Here is a 12,155-nt window from a genome sequence, read left to right on the forward strand (position 1 = left end):
GTTTGGAAATAAAAAATTTATTTAGAATTAACAAGTCAAATCATAAATCAAGCAGCCAATTCAAATAATTAAGGAATAACAAGGACATGTTAACTGGCAAAAATAATAGTCAAATTGTGGTGGCAGTCTTAACTTTTGCACCCATACCCCTACCTTATTTATAGTCTAATATTTTGAATTAGAGGTGAATATTTATATGATTTCAGAATTTTAATTTTTTTAATTTATTTACAGAATAATTTTAAGGTTATATTTCTATGTGTTTTAACATGGTTGGTTATAAATAATTTTTTAATGTACATTAATAGTTATCCAAATATTAGTAAATTTTTTTTTGATTATTTAACTATAAAAAGTTACAAAATTATAAAGGGTTCATAGGCTGGCTCGATCGGTCTAAAAAATCCTTTTTACTATTAAAAATTAATAAAATATATTAAAATATATTTTTACTTGCTATTTTATAATTAAATATTAATTTAAAAGTTTTTTTTATTTAAATTAAATTTGAGTTAGGTCGGCCCAAAGTGTAAAAATCATTGTCTAAGTTCAATCCTAGTCGGGTCAGGCCACATGGGCTACCCGACCCTTGGACAGACCTACAAAATGGTCATGTGACTATTAGTACATTTTTTTTATCACCCAACTATAAAAAGTTGTAAAGATGGTCACCCAACTATTCAATTTTGTCTTTTTATCATTAGCTAGGTGAAGGTAGTAGCTTTTAAAATTGGCATAATAGCAATTTTAATTCTCAATATTTATAAATTACGTCAATTTAGTCTTGATTTTAAAATAAAAATTTAGCCCTCAACATTTACACATTGTGCAATTTGGTATTTTTTTTCAATTTTTCTTTTCTTTGTGACATAAAGGGGTTAATTTTAAATGAATGAGAAAAGATGAAAATTATTATATTGGATTTTTCGGTGTTTCCATATTTTATATATTTTCAATTATATTTAGCTAATAATTTTTTTTTATCTTTTTAGGTGAAAGGGTCACAATGAAAAGAAAAGCTACGGAAAATACCAAATTACACAATTTGTAAATGTTAATAGTTAGATTTTTTAGAATCAAGACTAAATTGTCCAATATGTAAATGTTGAAGGTTAAAGTTTCTATTACGTCAATTTTAAAACTTATCACCGCTAGGCAGCTAGTGACCAAAAAAGACAAAATAGAATAGTCAAGTGACCATTTTGTAACTTTTCATAGTAGGGTGAACAATTTTTTTTTACCAATAGTTAGGTAACTATTTTATAACTCTTCATAGTTAAATGACCAAAAAATAAATTTACTAATAGTTGGGTGACTAATAGTGAGTTTACCCAAAACAATGGCCCAATCAGAGAAAAGGGTCTATTATAATGGTACATGGAACGAGCGACAGAAGCTTCCCCAACAATCTCCCACTTGACATTTTGACAAAACTAAGTGGGGAAAACTTCCTCTGTATATATGCATCGTATCCAAAAGAATGTAGCATGATACGAATAAAGCAATAACAAAGCTTTTTCATAGCTCCCCCTACGAATATGCACAATAGAGTTTCAACACAACAATTCCAAGTATTAAAACAAATTCAAAAGTAGCAAAATCCAACAATTGCATACGCTATAAAGTTCAAATAAAAAACATCCAGTCTTTATCCACAACAGTAGCATTCAAACACACCAGTAACCAATAGCTATCATCAAGAACCAGACTCTCTTCCCCTTTTTGACAAAATGTCGAACCTCCCCCTTTTACCATGTCGAATGCTCCAAGTCCTGAAGTAGGTTAGTGAGGTGAGCCTTTCATGTGTTGAGTTTTTAATCCTCCAAGTTAATGCTATTAATTTTGGTTCTGAGCACGACCATTACCTTGCCTTTTGAGTCGCGATAGCACTTTGAGTTCCACTAGCTTCTCCTATTGCAACAGAGGGTGGAATAAACTCTCTTAGTACCAAGTCATTCATTCGACTTGGTTTAAACAGTCTGCTGGAGATTTTGTGCTCCAAAATCCTGTCCGATAGAACATCATTATTCAATTTTATATTCTTTTAAAGCATCAAAATTTAATAAACAAGAGAGGGAAATGGAAGGAACTCACGGTTCAACACGGACTCAGCATGTTTTACCACTTGCTTAAAGATAAAGTCCCCAAGGTTGAAACGCACCCCTTGGCCCACTATATAGAGAAGTCGAGCTAGTGGCTTGTTAACAGAGGATTTATAGATTGTCGGCCACCAATTGTGGATGGTTATCTCGTGCAACATACAAAACTTAATTGTTAACCTCGTGGTCGATAAAGATGAACTCTCGAGACAAACTCACACAACTCATCTAGTGATAACACCAATAATGTGATTGAAATCTTGAGTGATGAGTTGGTCGTGCCCCGACGTGCATGCACTAGGGCTAAGAATCAACACACAATTTAAGAATTTAAAAGTGGCTTTGTAACACCCCTATACCAAATCTGACCTTCGGGACCCGGTATAGAACTATTACATTTGGTGCCAAAACGCTCTTGGCTAAACACTAGGTAACTTGAATATTTTATGACTAAATTTTAGCCTTTACAACTTATTAATATCATTATCGATGTTTGGAAACTTTGTCAGTTAACCGATTTCGCTTAGAAGCAAATAGAATAAATTTTTTATTCAAAATAAAGGGCAAGTATCTGTACCAAAATCAAAGGTATTGATACCTATAACAAGGTATTTATACCCCTAATAAGTATTGATACCAAAATCGGATTCTAGAACTCAACTTTTTCAAAAATTTCATGTAGGTATCGATACCTATTGCCAATGTATCAATATCTTGGCTTGGGCACCGATACCAAATTGGCATTCTGTTTCCGAAAAACTCAATTCCAAACACCAAGTATCAATACCAGATCCTTGGTATTGATACCTTGGGTCAATTTTGCTCAAAAACATTTGGAAATTTTGTTTAAAACCCCCTGCAAATAGTTTGTACCATTTCAAACTTAAAAACCAATTCCAAAGCAGTTTAAATCGATTTAAAACAATTCTAATTCAACCACATATGCATGCATACATTTAAACTCTTCACAATTCATTTCAACTAATACAAAAGTAGTTCATTAAAATACCAAAATAAGTTAAGTTCTTAAAAGTTTGCAATTTAGTCCCTACCACTTGGAACACATTCAGTTTACCTATGTACATGTAATTCTAACTCAAAATATAATACATACTCTCTTGGAACTAAAGGATGCGATGAGATGAGAAGCCTACGACCTCAACTACGACTCATCGGATGCCACTATACCTACGTGTTGAAAATAAATGCATTATGTCTGTGAAGACTTAGTACTACAAGAAATCTTTAAACAATAGAATTTCCAAATTTCAATAACAGACCTATATTACACTTCTATACAATAATTTATACTTATAATTAACAATAATCACCTCTTTTTAATTTCAATACTTACCTTATTATGCAAAGCTACTCTTGTAGACCACATTTCTTATCCTTGCCCAATGTAGGCTTAACAGAACAAATTAGGACATACAAAATAAATGTAAAATTGCACTGAAGAACATAACAATGGTGCACCGAAGTGTGATAACAGAACAGTGGGCACCATAATGCTAATCTGAAAAGTGGGCACCATAATCAAGTAATTTTTCTATGTTATTTAATAGAAATAAACACGTATGGTATGAAAGTTTCATCATCGCTTACCTTAACCTTTTGAAATTGAAAACCTAATTCTTACTTTTTCTCTCCTTTATCACTTCTATGTAGATTCCTTTCCTAAAACTAAGGTACCCACTAGTCTTCTCTATTGTTTTTGTTGAAATATGTATATATTTTAAATTTAATTAGGTAGATAAATCTTATTTGGATAGATAAGTTTTATTCATATTCTAGAAATATTTTTATTTTATCTTTTAGTAGTTTACTAGAATAAGGGAACTATTTTCTTTTTATGTTTTAGTAGTTTATTAGAATAAGGGAACTATTTTCCCAATTAGGATTAGGATTTTTTTTTTCTCTATTTAAGTTCAATTCTTTAGTTAATAAGAGAAGTACAATTTTATTCAAAGCTCTCTTGAAATCTTTCATGGCATCTGAGCTAGGTTAAAATCTCTAGTAACATCATAGTTAAAACAGCCTTCACTGGAGATAAGAGATCCAGCAATCAAACAGAGGAAAAAAGTTCTACAGTTGAAACAACTACCGAGAGTACAATGACTCAAGGGACATAGGCGTCTCACCTTTCTTTTCAACTGACATCTCACAAGTTGAATGGCAAGAATTATCTGGAATGGTCGCAGTCCGTAAAATTAGCAATTGATGGGCGCGGCAAGCTAGGTCATTTAAATGGAGAAGTTGAGCAACCATAGGTGGGTGATCCAAAGATGAGCAAGTGGAGGTCAGAAAATTCTATGGTAATTGCGTGGCTTATTAATTCCATGGAAGCTTCCATAGGTAAACCTTTTCTTTTTCTCCCAACTGCTAAAGATGTTTGGGACGCTGTGAAAGACACCTATTCAGATTTAGAAAACGCTTCACAGATTTTTGAGTTAAAAATAAAACTGTGGAAAGCTAGGCAAGGGGAAAAAGAAGTTACTCTTTATTATAATGAGATGATGTCTCTTTGGCAAGAACTGGATCAGTGTTATAATGATGAATGGGAGTGTCCCGGAGATGGTGTAAAAGTTATGAAAAAAGAAGAGAATGAAAGAGCTTATTTGTTTCTGGCTGGTTTAAATAAAGAATTTGATGAAGTGAGATCTCGGATCCTAGGGAAAAAACCGCTTCCAAAACTTCGTGAGATTTTTTCTGAGGTTAGAAGAGAGGAGACAAGGAGAAAAGTAATGTTAAAGCCAGGGTTTGAAGCTAATGATGATAATTCTGCTCTTGTAACTATTAAAAATAATGATGATAGTGGAAAAAAGAAAAAACCTTGGTGCGATCACTGCAAAAAATATTGGCACACTCGTGAAACGTGTTAGAAGCTCCATGGAAAACTGACAAATGGAAGGAAAAAGAATGGCAATGGTCGTGGTTCACAATCAGGGGATAGCAGAGCTTTCCAAACAACTAATGGAAATTATGAGGGCCAAAGTTCTCTGGAAGGGTCTCCATTCACTAAGGAACAATTAGAGCATCTACACAAGTTTTTTCAATCACCACAATTTCGGATGAATTCTTTTATTCCTAACTCATCCAATAATCCTTCTTCCTCTTTTGCCCAATTAGGTACTGATTTTTCTATTTTTTTCAGTGTCAAGCCTTGTAAAACAAACACATGGATCGTTGATTCTGGAGCTAGTGATCACATGACTAGCAGTCATTTTCTTTTTTCAACTTACACACCTTGCGCAGGAAACAAAAAAATCAAAGTAGCAGATGGGTCCTTCTCGGCAATAGCCGGGAAAGGCACTGTTAAAATTTCATCTTCCTTGGTTTTACATGATGTTTTACATGTGCCAAATCTAGCTTGTAATCTCATATCGGTCAGTAAATTATCCCAGTCCTCAAATTGTCATGTTATATTTGACTCCTCTATGTGTAAGTTTCAGGACATGGTCTCAGGGAGGATGATTGGCAATGCTAAAGAATTTGGTGGAATTTACTTTCTTGAAGACGACCATCTAAGTCAACCAACAACTACTTTATGTTTAAATTCTGTTTCTGATTTTGATAAGGTTATGATTTGGCATTATAGGCTTGGACATCCTAATTTTTATTATTTAAGATATTTGTTACCTAATCTATTTAAAAATAAAAGTCCTTCTTCATATCATTGTGAATTTTGTGAATTGGCTAAACATCATCGGTCATTCTTTCCACCTCAAAAATATAAAGCCTCCAAACCTTTTTCGTTAATTCATAGTGATGTTTGGGGACCTTCAAGAGTCTCGACTTTGCAGGAAAACGTTGGTTTGTCACATTTATTGATGATCATACTCGACTTTGTTGGGTGTTTTTATTAAAAGATAAGTCCGAAGTTAAAAATGTGTTTCAGTCTTTTTATGCTATGGTGAAAACACAATTTGGTGTGAAAATAGAAGTATTTCGAACTGACAATGGTGGGGAATTTTTTAGCGACAATTAGGTATTTTCTTAACCAAACATGGAGTAGTCCACCAAAGTTCTTGTACAAATACACCACAACAAAATGGGATTGCAGAAAGAAAATAGTTCCCTTATTCTAGTAAACTACTAAAAGATAAAATAAAAATATTTCTAGAATATGAATAAAACTTATCTATCCAAATAAGATTTATCTACCTAATTAAATTTAAAATATATACATATTTCAACAGTTTTTACTAAAGAAACACCAAAGGAAAGGAATATTTTGAGCTTAGATTTGGTCAACAACGGTGGAAGGACTTAAATAGAATAAAAAAGAAAGTTTGGTAACCATAAAATGGATGTGACATTTGAATTCTAAAAAGATGAAGAATCTTTCATCTTTTCTTCACTTTTTCTACACAGTTCTACAAAAAAAATTAAATGATTTTCACTTAAAATTGTCGAATTACTAATAAGTCCTCTAACTATCCATCTTTACACTTTAACCCCTAATCATTAGGCCTATAAATATCAACTTAGCCAATTACCATTTTACCTTTAATCATCTTTACAATTCTATGTATGAATCATATTTTTGTTTGGTAAAATTTCCTATTAGTCCTTCCTTGTTTTTCCACATTTTTCATGTTTTCTCATAACTTTCTAATTTCATACTTTCACCACAATAATTTCTATACTCTTTCAATTTAGTCAATGCTTCTATTCAAAATTTTCCTATCTAAGGAGTATTATCTAATTCCCTATCGGGTCTAAATACTTTCTAATTTCACACTTAAATTTTCTATTTGTTCTATTTAAAAAATTCTCCACTAATTCTTAACTCGATCCATCATTGTACCTAGCTTCGAGCCAAAACATAACATTTACAAGCTTACTACAAGTGTGACAGATCATTTGTAATATTTATAAGTGTTACAATAGAACACTTCGAGTATTCCAAAGATCGAACCCAAGGGATTGCCAAATTGGTAAATGTGTTTATCAAGTTAATTGCAAGTTAAGCAATTACTAATCTAATAAAGTCGAAAATTATTTGTGCGAATTCCAAAATAAATTGTTTATAAACTAAATTTAAATTATCAATTATAAAAACTAATATAATTTCGTCCTTAATGCTTTAGACAATGAAAATGATAAAACAATGGTCAATTGATTCATTACTCGCTAACTTGTAATGATACAAGTTTCAACAAATTTGTGTGTAGGGCTCAAATTTTGCCCGGCCCAAGATACAGACTCAAATCACTAAAATTAAAAGGCCCGATTACAAGCCCAATGACCCAAATTTTTTCAAAAAATAGCAAACCCTAGGGTTCCATTTACCTACTCCGCAACTCCCACGCTTCAACACCCACGAACAGGTTCTTAACTCGCACGTTGCACGATCATGCACTCTTCCTCCACGATTTCACAGCACCTGCGACTTGAGCAAAGAAATAGGCAGAAACTGTTTGTATTTTGGCTATAAAGCCTTCATTTTTCATTGTAAAATGGACAATTTTTTAATACAAAATATACACAGAAAAATCAATAAGAGATCAGCCAAACGAATACACTTCAAAAGGTGGTTGTTAATCATTATTTTATTCCGTTTTTCCTTTTTTTTTCCATTTTCATTTGAGTCCACGAAATACAAACTAATATTTTATAAAAGGGAGAGACGTACCTTTCAAGTCGCTGGCAAAAGAGGGAGAACTTCGGCCTTCCGATGGCTATTTACGGCCGCGCATGAGGCAGCGAATGAGATCTGGGTTTTAGTCCTTCGGCTAGGAAGTGAGGGAGAAGAGAGAATTTTAGGGTTTTTTTTAAAAAAAAAACAAAAGGGTAAAATGTTTTTAAGGAAAAAGGGGTTTTGAAAAAAGGTTTTGGGTTTTCTAAATCTTTAATTTTTTTTTTTAAAAATAAATGTTATGTTTAATTTTAATGGCATTTGGGGAAGGGAAAGAGATAGCCTGCGTGTGGACAGGTTGGATCTGCGCATGTTTCCCTTAAATGGGTAATTTTCGCTTCCAGTCACTCCTATTCGCGCCAGTTTTAAATTGACCCCTATTTGCACCTTATATTTATTAAATTTTCCCTGTAATTTACGCGTTGTTGTGATTTGGTTCTCGCCCAGGTGCTGAGTTTTGGAGATTTGGGTCATTTTCGTTTTCAGTCCTTGAGAATTTGTGCGCATTGAGTTGTGGTCCTTAGCTTTAATTTGATGTTCTAGTTATTTATTAATTATCCCTTTAAGTTTGGTTTATTTCAATTGAGTTTTTCTATTATTTCAATATGTGTTTCTTTTTTTTCAATATGATCAATTTAAATATCCTCATACATTTTCTTTATATTTACACATAATTTAGTTTATATATATATATATTATTGCGTTATATCATTTTTTATAAATATTTTTTTCCTCCCTTTACAATTTTTTTTATATATAAACTTTATTTCGTCATTTTTATTATTTCAAATACTTTTTATATATTGATATTCTTATATACCAATTATTTATATTAAGTTTTTTTATGTAAATGGATATATGTATTATTTTGTATATTATCTACTTCATATTATTTATTTTAAAAATTATTTGTATATTATTATAATATTTTTTTCCTTTTTTATTTTTTTAAATTCTTATATTTATTAACTATTTTAAAATTTTTGTATAGTTTGTATAGTAATGATTCCAAATTATCTTTCTTACTTATTATTTATTTTATTTTATATTAAAACTTGTTATATTTCATTTGTGTAATTTGTTTGGAACTTCCTCTAAATTGGTTTTTAATCCATTAGCTTTCGATTATTAACGTTTGTATTTTCATGTAACTTAGTTCTTTGTATTTTCCTTTTTATTATTCACATAATATTATGGTTTCATATATTTATTTCATGCTCAATTCAATGCTTGTACGATTATTATTTTCATCGGACTTTAAAATTTCAAATGTTTTTTTGTCCAATATCAAGCGTTTTTTTACCTTTAAATAAACTAAAAAGTATATCTTGAGCTGGTTTATAATTGTTAATTTGGAAACTCCTCAAAACAATATAATATTTCGTGTTTGGAAATTCGAGAAATCGTGCCCTAACGTGCTGAGTTTCGTTTTTTTTTGTTTGGCCAAATAACGGAATACCCTTTTAAGATTTCATTGTGCATTTATTACTGTTGTGTATGTTTTAATTTGTTTTTTATTTATTTTCATATATTGTCCCTCATTTGTATAATTGAAATTTTTGTGAGTGTCACACTGCAATTGAAATTTTCAATTTGTTGATCCAAAATTTCCAATTTATTTTCAAATCAAATTGATACGTTTTGAGCCGGCTTTATAAAATAAGAGAGATGTTTGATGTTGGGAAATTCGGGAAATCGTGCCCCAACGTGCTGGGTTTCGATTTTCTGTTTGTTCAAATAATTGAATATCCCTTTAAAATTTTGTTTGTGTTTTCTAAACTTCAAAACAAGGCAATGTTCTATGTTTGGAAATTTGAAAGATCGTGCCCTAACGTGTTAGGTTTCAGTTTATCGTTGGACCAAATAACTGAATACCCTTTCTTTTTTAATTTTGTTGTGTGAGGTAATCTCAGTTTTTGGAGGCCTAGAATATCGTGTCCTAACATGCTGGATGTGATATTTTATTCCTTTGGAATGAGTGAATCTTAAAATTCAACTCGGTTTGTTCGCATATTTTTAAAAGGATCGTATTTCAATGTTTTTTCAAATTTTCAATGATAGGACATTAAATAGTCAATTGGTACCAATTTTGGATGTTACGAGGGTGCTAATCCTTTCTCATGCATAACCGACTCCCGAACATTTTTCCTCGAATTTTGTAGACCTAAAATTATTGTTTTAATAAATCAAAATGTTTTATTAAAATGATCAATCTCAAGGTGATCCGATTACACCTTAAAAAAGGTCGGTGGCGACTCCATACCTCGTTTTAAAGTCGATTCTCGTTTTCCAAAATAAAAATGGTTTCGACATTGTGGATTCAAACACTACCATAAGAGAATACTTCTCAAAATATGTGAAAACATAATGTTTTTTTGTTTGACGACTTTGTTACTGGTTACATTCTCACTTCTTTTTTGAGCAAGAATTTTGAAAAATTCTAGCAACTTTACTTTACTGAACTCTTCATCGTTTTTGGAATGAACCTCTCGAAATCGCTTGGAGTGAATGTACGTATAATGACCTGATTTTCAGTGGAACCAAAAAATGTGGTTTCGAAACCCCATTTTCATAAACCGAGTCTGTAAATATAAAATAAGAATATTTACGAAGTTAATATGTGAATATAATAAAGAATGATCAGGTCAGGCAATGGGTGTTATAGTATGGGCCTATTATTTTTTCATCGATCTTCTACTTTCATTTTGCCTTTGCCCATGCATGTAATTGGGCAAGTGTCTCACTTGCTTATTCAATTTTAAAAATTGGCTATTGGTCCGAAAAGTCATCATCTTCTTCTTCAGATTTCTTAGTTGGTTCCTTCGACAATTCTTATTCTTCCTCTTCTTGTGATGAGTCAGAATCTTAGCCGAAGGTGGAGTTTTTTTTCGATTTCAACAATAGTTTCCATATCTTTTGCTACATTATAAGTTTGCTCAATTTGGGCAAGAATAGCATCAATTTCTTTAATGGCAGCAGTAGACGATAGAAGTATATGAAGAGTCTCAGCCCCTATTTTGGCAACAAAACATTTTGACGAGGATAGGTGGGCAGAACTTTGACCTCCTGTGGTAGATCATCAACAACTTTGATGGGTAATATTAGGGACTTTCTGGGTTTCCTTTGCACTAAACATTTCACCCTTGACATGTTTTCACCAAGAGAACAAAGTAAAAATAGAGAAGAAAAAAAATGGAGAAGTAGTAGAGATAAGGAACAATAATGGTAAGGACTAAAGACCAAAAATGAGTCTTTTCTTGTTTTCTTTAAAAGAATGATAAGTCTTTTGAGTATTGAAAAGTTTAATGCCTAACATAATTTATTCCAAAACAAAGACATGAGACGCGACAAATTAACAATGAAGGAAAAAATTACAAAAATACCTCAAATATGGCACAGCCCAAGAGACCCTCTTAGGCTTTCCAATTGACTTGCATTCAAACTTTTTGTAAAGATAGCTGCCAATTGTGAGATATATTTTAACTCTATCATCTTGTTTTCAATGAGTTCCCAAATTAAAGTGATGTTAAATATCGATATGCTTTGTAATGCCCCTAACTTGATCCAATTCGTCGGATCCGGATCTCAAGTGTTACTGCACAGAACTTTTACCTTTAATGAAACACTTGACAAACTTTCTTGTTGAACACATTTTTCTCATTAATTTAAAAACTAATAGTCTTATTATTTAATAACGCAGAATATATTATTGTTACAAATTATTACATCAGATTTAATACAACACTTAACAATATTGATGTTATTGAAAGACAGACTAAAAGGGCACAATCCTAACTGCTACACACTCCCATTGTATACATAATAGGCCACTTCGCCACTTTCTTGGCACAGTCCTAGCGTTGTTTGTCCAGTCACAGTCTTTTAGCATTCAAACTTGAAACATAATTACACACAGATAAGTTCGTAAGAACTTAATGAGGGTAAACTCAGATTTACCTTATAGGAGGATGATATACAGAATCTGATAGACCATTTTTGCCATTTACTCTTTCATTATCACAATTTTATGCTTTGGCGAGTACCATACCCTTCTCATACACTCATCCATACACGCCAACTAGTACACTCTTAATCATACCCATTTCTTTTTATCTTCTGACCTCAAACTTTCTAGGACATTCTCTAATCTCTTCTTGATCATGATTCCATACAAATACCTTTGAAGAGCAATATGTATAAGCTATCTCTTCAAACTCAATTGTTGGTTATTAACGAATATATACAAAATCGGCGAATTCTCATTCAAACTCAACTATCAACAGATTACCAAATCAATCCCTATCTAGTTTATTCTCAATACCAAATCTTATTGTCAGAACTTCACCTAAGATAGTTTGATGGTATTCATTTGTATTCAATAATTTAGAGTCATTCACATTCCATAATATTTT

General features: G+C 31.7%; 2 long non-coding RNA genes across 2 annotated transcripts; both read right to left on the reverse strand.

Annotated features, from left to right (window-relative positions):
* Positions 1–1,307: 1,307 nt before the first annotated feature.
* LOC107963448 (uncharacterized) lies at positions 1,308–3,887 on the reverse strand. Its single transcript, XR_001701922.2, has 3 exons — positions 2,095–3,887; positions 1,866–2,006; positions 1,308–1,772 (listed from the first exon to the last, which is right to left on the reverse strand). It is a non-coding gene; the product is annotated as an uncharacterized lncRNA (long non-coding RNA).
* Positions 3,888–7,205: 3,318 nt separating this feature from the next.
* Positions 7,206–8,375, reverse strand: LOC107962035 (uncharacterized). The gene is made up of 2 exons (XR_001701501.2): positions 7,741–8,375; positions 7,206–7,491 (listed from the first exon to the last, which is right to left on the reverse strand). It is a non-coding gene; the product is annotated as an uncharacterized lncRNA (long non-coding RNA).
* Between the last annotated feature and the right edge of the window lie 3,780 nt (positions 8,376–12,155).

The sequence above is a fragment of the Gossypium hirsutum genome, chromosome A06 (genome assembly GCF_007990345.1).
Source record: "Gossypium hirsutum isolate 1008001.06 chromosome A06, Gossypium_hirsutum_v2.1, whole genome shotgun sequence".
NCBI classification, from domain to species: domain Eukaryota; kingdom Viridiplantae; phylum Streptophyta; class Magnoliopsida; order Malvales; family Malvaceae; genus Gossypium; species Gossypium hirsutum.